Below are 9,054 nucleotides of genomic sequence, written 5' to 3'. Positions count from 1 at the left end.
CTCCTCCCGGGACATCCGCCAGGCTGCTACAGCCCCTGGCTTGGGCTTGACCCCTCCCAAGACTCTCACCTGTCCCTGCCACTCACTGCTGTGCTCCACAGGTGTGCACCGAGATCAGCTTGCAAAGCAAGGACAGGTCAGTTTGTCTCACGTTCCACATGAACACAGCCTCACTCTTGCTGCACATGCGCACTGCCTGGCCTTCTGCCCTGCCCTGGAGCTGTGCTACCAGCCACAGCTGCAGGCAATTTACACAACAGATTTGACAGGCTTTGTGACTGTCCTCAGAGGCCAAAGTAAGGTTGGGCTCTGTGCCCTGAGCAGCAGCTGAAACCCTTCATAGGAACGTAGTTAAGAGGGGTTGGTAAAGTGCTGGTAATGTGGCCTAGTGGTAGCGTGCATGCTTAGCACGCATGAAGCCCTGGGTTCAATTTCTGAGTACCACATACACACAAAAAGCTGGAAGTAGTGTTGTGGCTTGAGTGGTAGAGTGCCACCCTTGAGGCAAAAGAGCTCAGGAACAGCGCCCAGGCCTGGAGTTCAAGCCTCATGACCATACAAAAAAGAGAGACATCTGTCTTGCTCTCCCAGCTCCTCTCTTTTCCCCTCTCCATACCTATGTGCAGAAATAGAAGTCCACCCATCTTAATCTCATCCTATGTCAATCATAACCGCACAAACCCTACTTCCTAAGGTTCTCAGTTGAGGCTCCAGGTGAATGGAAGTTTGTCTCCATCTGCTCCCTGGCCCCGTCGCCAGCACCTAGGGCTGGCCCAGGCTGTGCTTCCCTCTGCTCTGGGCAGAGAACTGCGAAGGAAGTGAGAGGCTCTGGATTCCTCCCTGCACCGTAGCCTAACTTCTACATGTGACACCAACCGAGATGATGAGCAGGGCAGAATGTTTAAACGCCCTGAGATGACCCGCTGAGGAACGGCGTGCTCCTGGCAAAGGAGACGCATTCAACAGCTGGAGGCTGTGTCTGCCCCTTGTGTTCCCTGCCCCCGTCCCTCCTGCACATCCGTGGCAGTGTCGTTTGCAGCTGCTCAGTCTGGCTCCATATTCCTAGGTTCCAGCAGTCCTAGTTCAGCCTCTCGAGCAGCTAAGAACACAAGGCATGGGTCACCACAGCCAGCTAGCCAGGGCATTTTCTGTGAGTCACCTCTTCCTCCCTAGGCTGCGAGGCCTGGAAGCTTAGCCCTGTTTTCCCAAAGGACATCGGGTGGACCCAGCAGGAATGGCCAGAAGTGACACCACTAGGGACAGAACCCCAGCACGTGAGGGTGGCTGCCAGGGCAGAGTCCTACCCGCACAGCACCTCACGCACACCTCATGAACGTCACTACGCCAGCATGCACGACACGGTACCCATAACAGGCTCTTTCTCTTCACTTGAACTTTACCACATGGCTACCAAGTAGCTTCCATGAGCAGAGTAGCCTTTGCCCAAGACTACAGCCGACCCACACCACTGAACTCAAAGATGGCAGCACAGCAGACCCTGAAGATCTATCTGTGCCCTTCCCTACCATGAGCCACCAGGGGGTGATGTTGGCTCGAGCTTTTTTAAAAAAATTTTTTTAATGTCCAACTCCCTATTTAGCCATGGTGGATCATCACAGCCTCAGATTTGTGCCTGAGTACAGCATTGAGCCATTGGAAAAGAAAAACAGAGACGCACGCCTGTCATCCCAGCCACTGAGGATCAGAAGCCTGGGCAGGAAGTTCTCTGAGACTTATCTCCAATGAGCTACTCAGAAAAAGCCCGAAGTGCCACTGTGGCTCAAGTAGTAAAACGCTACCCTTGAGCCCAAAGAGGCCTAGGGACAGCAAGTAGGCCTTGAGTGCAAGCCCCAGGACGGGAAGAAAAGAGGGAAAAAAACAAAAAACAAAACAGACCCAAAAGGCCTATCCCAACCTTCACAAGCTACAGAGGATCTAGGACAGCTGCATGTTGCTATAGCATCCGTGAGGTGGGGCTTGTAAGCGGGTTGGCCCTGAGGTGTCGGAGGGATCCAGCTACACACTGGGCAAGAGGAATGCTTGCTTGTAACCCTGAGCGCTTTCGTAGACACATGGAGAGGAATATGGGTCGGAACTAGCTGAGCAGAAAGTTAAGAAGACCTCACCTAACTGGACATACACAACTATGATCCTGATAGTTTATTTGGAAGGCACCCAGAGGAAGATCACAGTTGGAGACTGACACCGCTTGAAACCTGCTAGGGCTCCACATCTACAAATTAACCGAAAAGCCAAGCACTGGTGGCTCACACCTTAATCTCAGCTACTCAGGGGGCTGAGGTCTAAAGATGTCAGTTCAAAGCCAAAATAGGCAGGAAAGTACCTAAGGCTCTTATCTCCAGTTAACCACCAAGGTGGTAGTGGATGAGCCTCAAGCAAAAGGGCTTCGAAACAGCACGAGTACCCTGAGTTCAAGCCCTATGACAAAAACAAGAAACTGAAAACGAAACATCCCTGAGACATCAGTTAGTTAACTGTCCCCAACTCGAGATCACTACATTTACACATAAAGTAATACATGGGTGGAATCAACTCTCCCTGTAGCTATGAGTTCTTCCACTATGGCACGTGAGGCCAGTCAACTGTTACCTCAGCTCTGTGCCTGCATGAAGGCAGGACAGCCACAGGCAACAACCTTTACACTCCAGGTATACACAGCCTTGCAGAAATCAAAGGGTCTTCATACAAAAATGCAAGTTTGTAACATTCATAATAGTGAAAAGTAGCAACAGTTTTTCATCAACATGGGTAAGTGAAGGTCTAGGAAGGTGGTTCAGAAGCATTCACATGAAGACCCAAAAAGGAAAAAAAAATATCTGAGGCTGGGAGTTTGGCCTAGTGGTAAAGTGTTTTCCTAGCATACATGAAAACCTGGATACCATATACATAGAAAAAGCTGAAAGTGGTGCTGAGGCTCAACTGGTAGAGCTCTAACCCTGAGAAAGCTCAAAAACAATGTTCAGGCCCTAAGTTCAAGCCCCAGGACTGGCAAAACAAAATCTTACAGGGACTTTTCTGCCTGGGCTGGCTTTCAAACATGATGTTCAGATCTCAGCGTCCTGAGTAAGTAGAATAACAGGTGTAAGCCACCGCGCACCACTTGATTCTTTTTATTTTTTTTTTTGATTCTTTTTAAAAATACCGGGGCCGGGAGTTTGGCCTAGTGGTTAAAGTGCTTGCCTAGCATGCACGAAGACCCGGGTTCGATTCCTCGGTACCACATACATAGAAAAAAGCTGGAAGTGGTGCTGAGGCTCAAGTGGTAGAGCTCTAGCCTTGAGAAAGTCCAAGGACAGTGCTCAGGCCCTGAGCTCAAGCCCAGGACTGGCAAAAAAAAATACAATTTTATTGGGGCCTGGAATTTGGCCTAGTGCTAGAGTGCTTGCCTAGCATGCACAAAGACCTGGGTTCGATTCCTCAGTACCACATACATAGAAAAATGGCAGAACTGGTGCTGAGGCTCAAGTGGTGGAGCTCTAGCCTTGAGAAAGTCCAAGGACAGTGCTCAGGCCCTGACTTCAAGGCTCAGGACTGGCAAAAAAAATCACGTACAATTTCATTGTTATTATTAAGTGTTCTACAGAGGGGTTACCATTTCACAATGTGCATGAAGATTGTTTTGTTGACATTTGAGGTAGGATCTTAGCAAGCTAGCCTTAAACTCAAGATCTTCTCCAGGTGTGGGTGGCTCACACCTGTAATCCTAGCTACTCCAGAGGCTGAGATCTCAGGATCACAGTTCCAAGCCAGCATAAACAGACAAATCCAAGAGAGGTTTTTTGTTTTTGTTTTCTTTTGTTGCCAGTCCTGGACTTGAACTCAAGACCTAGGTATTGTCCTTGGGCTTTCTCAAGACTAGCGCCCTACCACTTGAGCCATAGTACCACTTCTGCCTTTTTCTGAGTATTTTATTGGAGATAAGAGTCTCATAGTGTTTCCTGCCTGGGTTGGCTTCCAACTGCTATCTTCAGAGCTTAGCCTCCTGAGTAGCTAGGATTAAAAACATTAGCTACTGGCACCCAGCTTGCTCAGGTCTTTTGTCTATGCCACTCTTGAGAGTTGTCGCTAAGCCTTTGTGCTCATGGGTAGTACTCCAGCGCTTGAGCTGCAGATCCACTTAGAGCATTTTTAGTGGTCAATGGGCGATGAGAATCTCACAGAATTTTATGCCCAGGATGACTTTGAATCACAATCCTCATATCTCAGCCTGCTGACTATCTAGGATTACAAGTGTGAGCCACCAGCCCCCGGCTCATTCAGCTTTTTTGGTCAGAGTTGGCGCTCTACAACTTGAACCACAGCTCTGGTGGAGGATTTTTGCTAGTTAAATGGAAAACAAATCGGAGGACTTGGCTAGCTTCCAACTGTAATAGTCAGATGTCAGCCTCCTAAACAGGTAGACTTACAAGTGTGAGCCACCAATGCCAACTGGGTCCTGTACTTTTTCTTAGGCTGGCTCCAACCTCAGTCCTCTTATCTGTGCAAGTAGATGAGATTACAGGCATGAGAGACCACAGCTTGCCCCTGGATCTGGTTGAGCAGCAGAGGTCCCAGATATCTGTGTATTTTATCTGAAACACAACACTGGCTAGCAAAAAGGTTTGTGTCTGAGTCTGAGAAGGCATTTCCTGGTAACACTGGGTCTTTAGATCTTCACTGTGAAGGATTCCATGTTATATAAAAGTCTAACAAAATAGACTTGCCATGCTTTTCTCCTACTAACGTGCCTTTAATATTTTCCTGATACTAGGATTACATCTCAGAACCTCAAGATTGCTCTACTTATTTTCACTGTACCATTTCGGCTACACTTCCAAGCCCAGCTTTTTTTTTCTGTTTATTTTGCTGTTCTGCCCAGGCTGGATTGAAATCATGATTCTCTGTTTCTCAGCTCTCTGACTTGTTAGGATTACAGGCACAAGCCACATGTATCCAGCTAACATGTTTTAGTAAAGGGGTTTCTTTTTTTTTGCCAGTCCTGGGGCTTGAACTCAGGGCCTGAGCGCTGTCTTTGGGTTTTCTCAAGGCTAGAACTCTATCAGTTGAGTCAAAGCACTATTTCCAGCTTTTTCTATGTATGTGGTACCAAGGAATCTACCACTCTACCACTAGGCCACACTCCCAGCCCCTCAATCATGACTATTTATGATTGCAGTTAGAGGGGCTTGGTAGTGCAAAGTTGTTATGCCCGTAGGAAAGTCACAATCCAGGGGGAAAAATACTGAAGTAAAAACAAAATAATTAAACATCATTAAAGCAAAAATTATTGTAATTTTATCCTTAGGAACAGAAGACAACTAACTCCAAGTGGAATGATTTAAAAAGAATCAATATCTAGCAATATAATAGTGGAAAGTACAGGAATCCAAAGAGAAAGAAAATGTTCAAAGCAGCCAGAGGGCGAATGAAGACAGACTAGTGACCAGGGAGCTTAGCAGCAACCGTCAGCAGACAGTGAAATATATGTCGTTCAACCTACAATCCTACCCTCCACTGAAAATGAAAATCCCTCTTTTGGGGTAGTGAAGCTACATCCTCAGCCCTGAAAATATCTTTCAAGCATAAACAGGAAGTACAAATAGAAGCAAAGAATTTGCCACTATTTGTTTTGTTTTGTTTTTTGATTTTTGTTTTTTGGTGTTTTGCCAGTCCTGGAGCTTGAACTGAGGGCCTGAGCACTGTCCTTGGACACATTTTGCTCAAGGCTAGCGCTCTGCTACTTGAGCCACAATGCCACTTCTAGGTTTTTCTGTGTATACGGTACTGAGGAATGGAACCCAGGGCTTCATGCATGCTAGGTGAGCACTCTACTACGAGGCCATGCTCCTGGCCCCTAAAATCATCAGGACACGAACTCAGCACCTGGTGCTTTTGCTCATTGTTTAATGCTCTATCAACTGAACCCTGAATCCAACCCAAAACTTGTCACTCTCACTAAAAAATGCACTAAGCACAGAAGAAAGCTGATAGCTGCTAATAGGTGGATAAAACAAATACAGGAAGGCAGCAAAAGCAAATACGTGGGTATATCTAAATGAATACTGGATAACACAGGGAGAACAAACTGCACATGTTTTGTAAATAAGGATTCATGGAAACTGATAGTTACTCTATTTGTGTGTTCATTGCAGGGGAGAGAGAGAGACAGAGACAGAGACAGAGAGAGAGAGAGACGGGGGGGGAACGAATACTGGAGCTTCAACTTGGTGCCTCACATTTTCACTCAAACCTGGTGATTTAGAGAAGGGGTGATAGTGTCCAAAAATATATGTACTCATCATGTGGCTCATGTAAGTGTATCCCTTGTTTATAATAACAATTCAAAAGACCTGGTGATTTACCATTTGAGCCACACTTACTCTTCTGGCTTTTTGCTGGATTGAAAATCACCTCTGGGCAGGAAACATGCATGAAGACTTGGGTTCAATTCCTTGGTACCACATACATAGAAAAAGCTGGAAGCTGGGTGTGGTGGCTCACACCTGTAATCCTAGCTACTCAGGAGGCTGAGATCTCAGAATCGCAGTTCAAAACCAGCCCAGGTACTAAAGTGCATGAGACTCTTGAATTAGTCACTAGAAAATGGGAAGTAGGGATGCGGCTCAGGGGGTAGGGCAGTAGCCTTGAGCTGAAGAGCTCAGGGACAGCGCCCAGGCCCAGAGTTTAAGGGCCACGCACAAACCACAAACGGAAAGAGAAAAACAAAAACAGTAAGTGTATAGTTCTTCATTGTGAGGGAAATAAAATGATATACAATGTCGCTTGTGGGAAGGGGGCACAAGATTGTCAGTACTACATTTGCAACATTTTATTCTTTTTATTATTTCTTTACAGTAATACTTGCTGGAGCTCTTAAGTTTGGTAGAGTGGTACTCTATCTCTTTAGTTACTCCTCCAGCTGCTTTGTTGTTGGTTATGTTTTAGATAGTCTTTACTTTTTTCTGCTTTGTCTGGCCTCAGACCTTAAGTTTTTAGGTCTCAGACTGCAAAATAAGTGGGAAACCAGGCATGAGGCACTGGTGCCTGAGCAATACTTCTTTTCTACTTTGCTTTAAGACTCGATGTGTACTGCTGGTCAGAAACTCTGAATCCTCCTTTTCAACCCCCTGAGTACTGTGGTTACAAGCATATATTATGATATGTATTTTTTAATAAAGTTTGTTTTTCACATAGTTATAAACTTTGAAGAAGTTGGTAGGATTAAACAGGAGAACCATAAGCAAGACATTATGTAAAAAAATGTTTTAGAGGGCTGGGAGTTTGGCCTAGTGGTTAAAGTGCTTGCCTAGCATGCAGGAAGACCGAGGTTCAATTCCTTGCTACCACATACATAGAAAAAAAGCCGGAAGTGGTGCTGAGGCTCAAGTGGTAGAGCTCTAGCCTTAGAAAGTTCAAGGACAGTGCTCAGGGCCTGAGCTCAAGCCCAGGACTGGCAAAAAGAAATGTTTTAGGGAACTGGGATATTATACATAAATCTAAAAATACTTTTGGTTCCTATTCTTTTTTTTTGCCAGTCCTGGGCTTGAACTCAGGGCCTGAGCACTGTCCTTGGACTTTCTCAACGCTAGCACTCTACCACTTGAGCCTCAGCACCACTTCCACCTTTTTGCTATGTATGTAGGGTACCGAGAAATCGAACCCGGGTCTTCGTGCATACTAGGCAAGCACTCTACCAATAGGCCAACCTCCCGACCCCTTTTGGTTCCTATTCTTGATTTCATTTCTTCCTCTGTGCCTGTATCTACTAGGCCCTGTTGCCATGAAGTTAGAGTACATTGTTTATATTCTATGCATGCATATGCAGAGGGTGATGGGAATTGGATACAATATTCAAGTATGAAATATTTGAAACACATTGCTTGTATAATTAATAATTTAGAACAAGACAGGGCCATGATTGCAGTGAAGGTAATGCATAGCATACATGGACGCTGGGTTCAAGTTTCCACGTATATATTTGTAGTTTCCAAAGAAAACTCGGAGATGGTACCGAAGACCTTGAGCTGAATCCCAGCTTCTCATATAAGCCATCACACTCACACCTGTAGTGACTCTGGGGAAGGGGTAGTTGGTTCTGGCTCTCAGGAGAACTAATTAAATTCATCTTTCTTGTAGCTCTGAGCAGTGTGTAAACATTGTCCTGTAAGAACCATCAGGTCTTGCTGGGGCCTGGGGCCTGGGGCCTGCTTGCCAGTGAAAGAGTATGTGGCCAAGAGCTGCTTCTATTGGATTCCATTGAGAAGGATTCGGCAGCAGAAATAAAGTCATGAAATTCATCAACAAAAGCCATTGAGAAAAGTGCTGGCTGAAGTAGAACGGTGCTGGGACATTACTCCATTATGTTTAGGCAGAAGTGGGGACGGGGAGTGTTGTGTGTATTTTTTTTTTGCCAGTCCTGGGCTTGAGCTCAGGGCCTCAGCCCTGTCCTGGGACTTTCTCAAGGCTAGAGCTCTTCCACTTGAGCCTCAGCACCACTTCCGGCTTTTTTCTATGTATGTGGTACCGAGGAATTGAACCCAGGTCTTCGTGCATGCTAGGCAAGCACTCTACCACTAGGCCAAACTCCCGGCCAAGTGTTGTGTGTATTAATGGAGAAGTGCGTGCTGTAGAATCAGAGCTGGGTGTGCTTGCCTGGCTCCTTCCGACTGTGTGAGCCGTACATGAAACAAGGAGACAGATGCTTGTGAACAGGACAGACTAGAAGGGAAGGCTCGCACCCTGGTTGCCTTGGCTTTGTTAGGTTCTGTTTTTCCCACATATGCTTCTGGTTCTTCCTTGTTTGTAAAAGGTACAAATACCAACTTCAAGAGTCATGTCCAACTATGTGCCCATTCCTGTCTGCGGCTTCCCAGGAAGCCGAGCTTTATCTAGCTGAGCTTTATGTAGAGGTTCAAAGGCTTGGCAGCTGAGCAGGAGCGTGCGGCAGGGGCGGGGCCACATCAGGTTCCACCCACCGGTTGGCTGGGTCTTAGAGGCGGGGCCTGCGTGGGGCGTGCCGAGCTAAGCACGCAGCCAAAGGCCAGGCGGTGCATG

This window comes from Megascapheus bottae, chromosome X (genome assembly GCF_031878675.1).
Source record: "Megascapheus bottae isolate mThoBot1 chromosome X, mThoBot2.hap1, whole genome shotgun sequence".
NCBI classification, from domain to species: Eukaryota; Metazoa; Chordata; class Mammalia; order Rodentia; family Geomyidae; genus Megascapheus; species Megascapheus bottae.
This window is presented reverse-complemented; position numbering follows the sequence as displayed.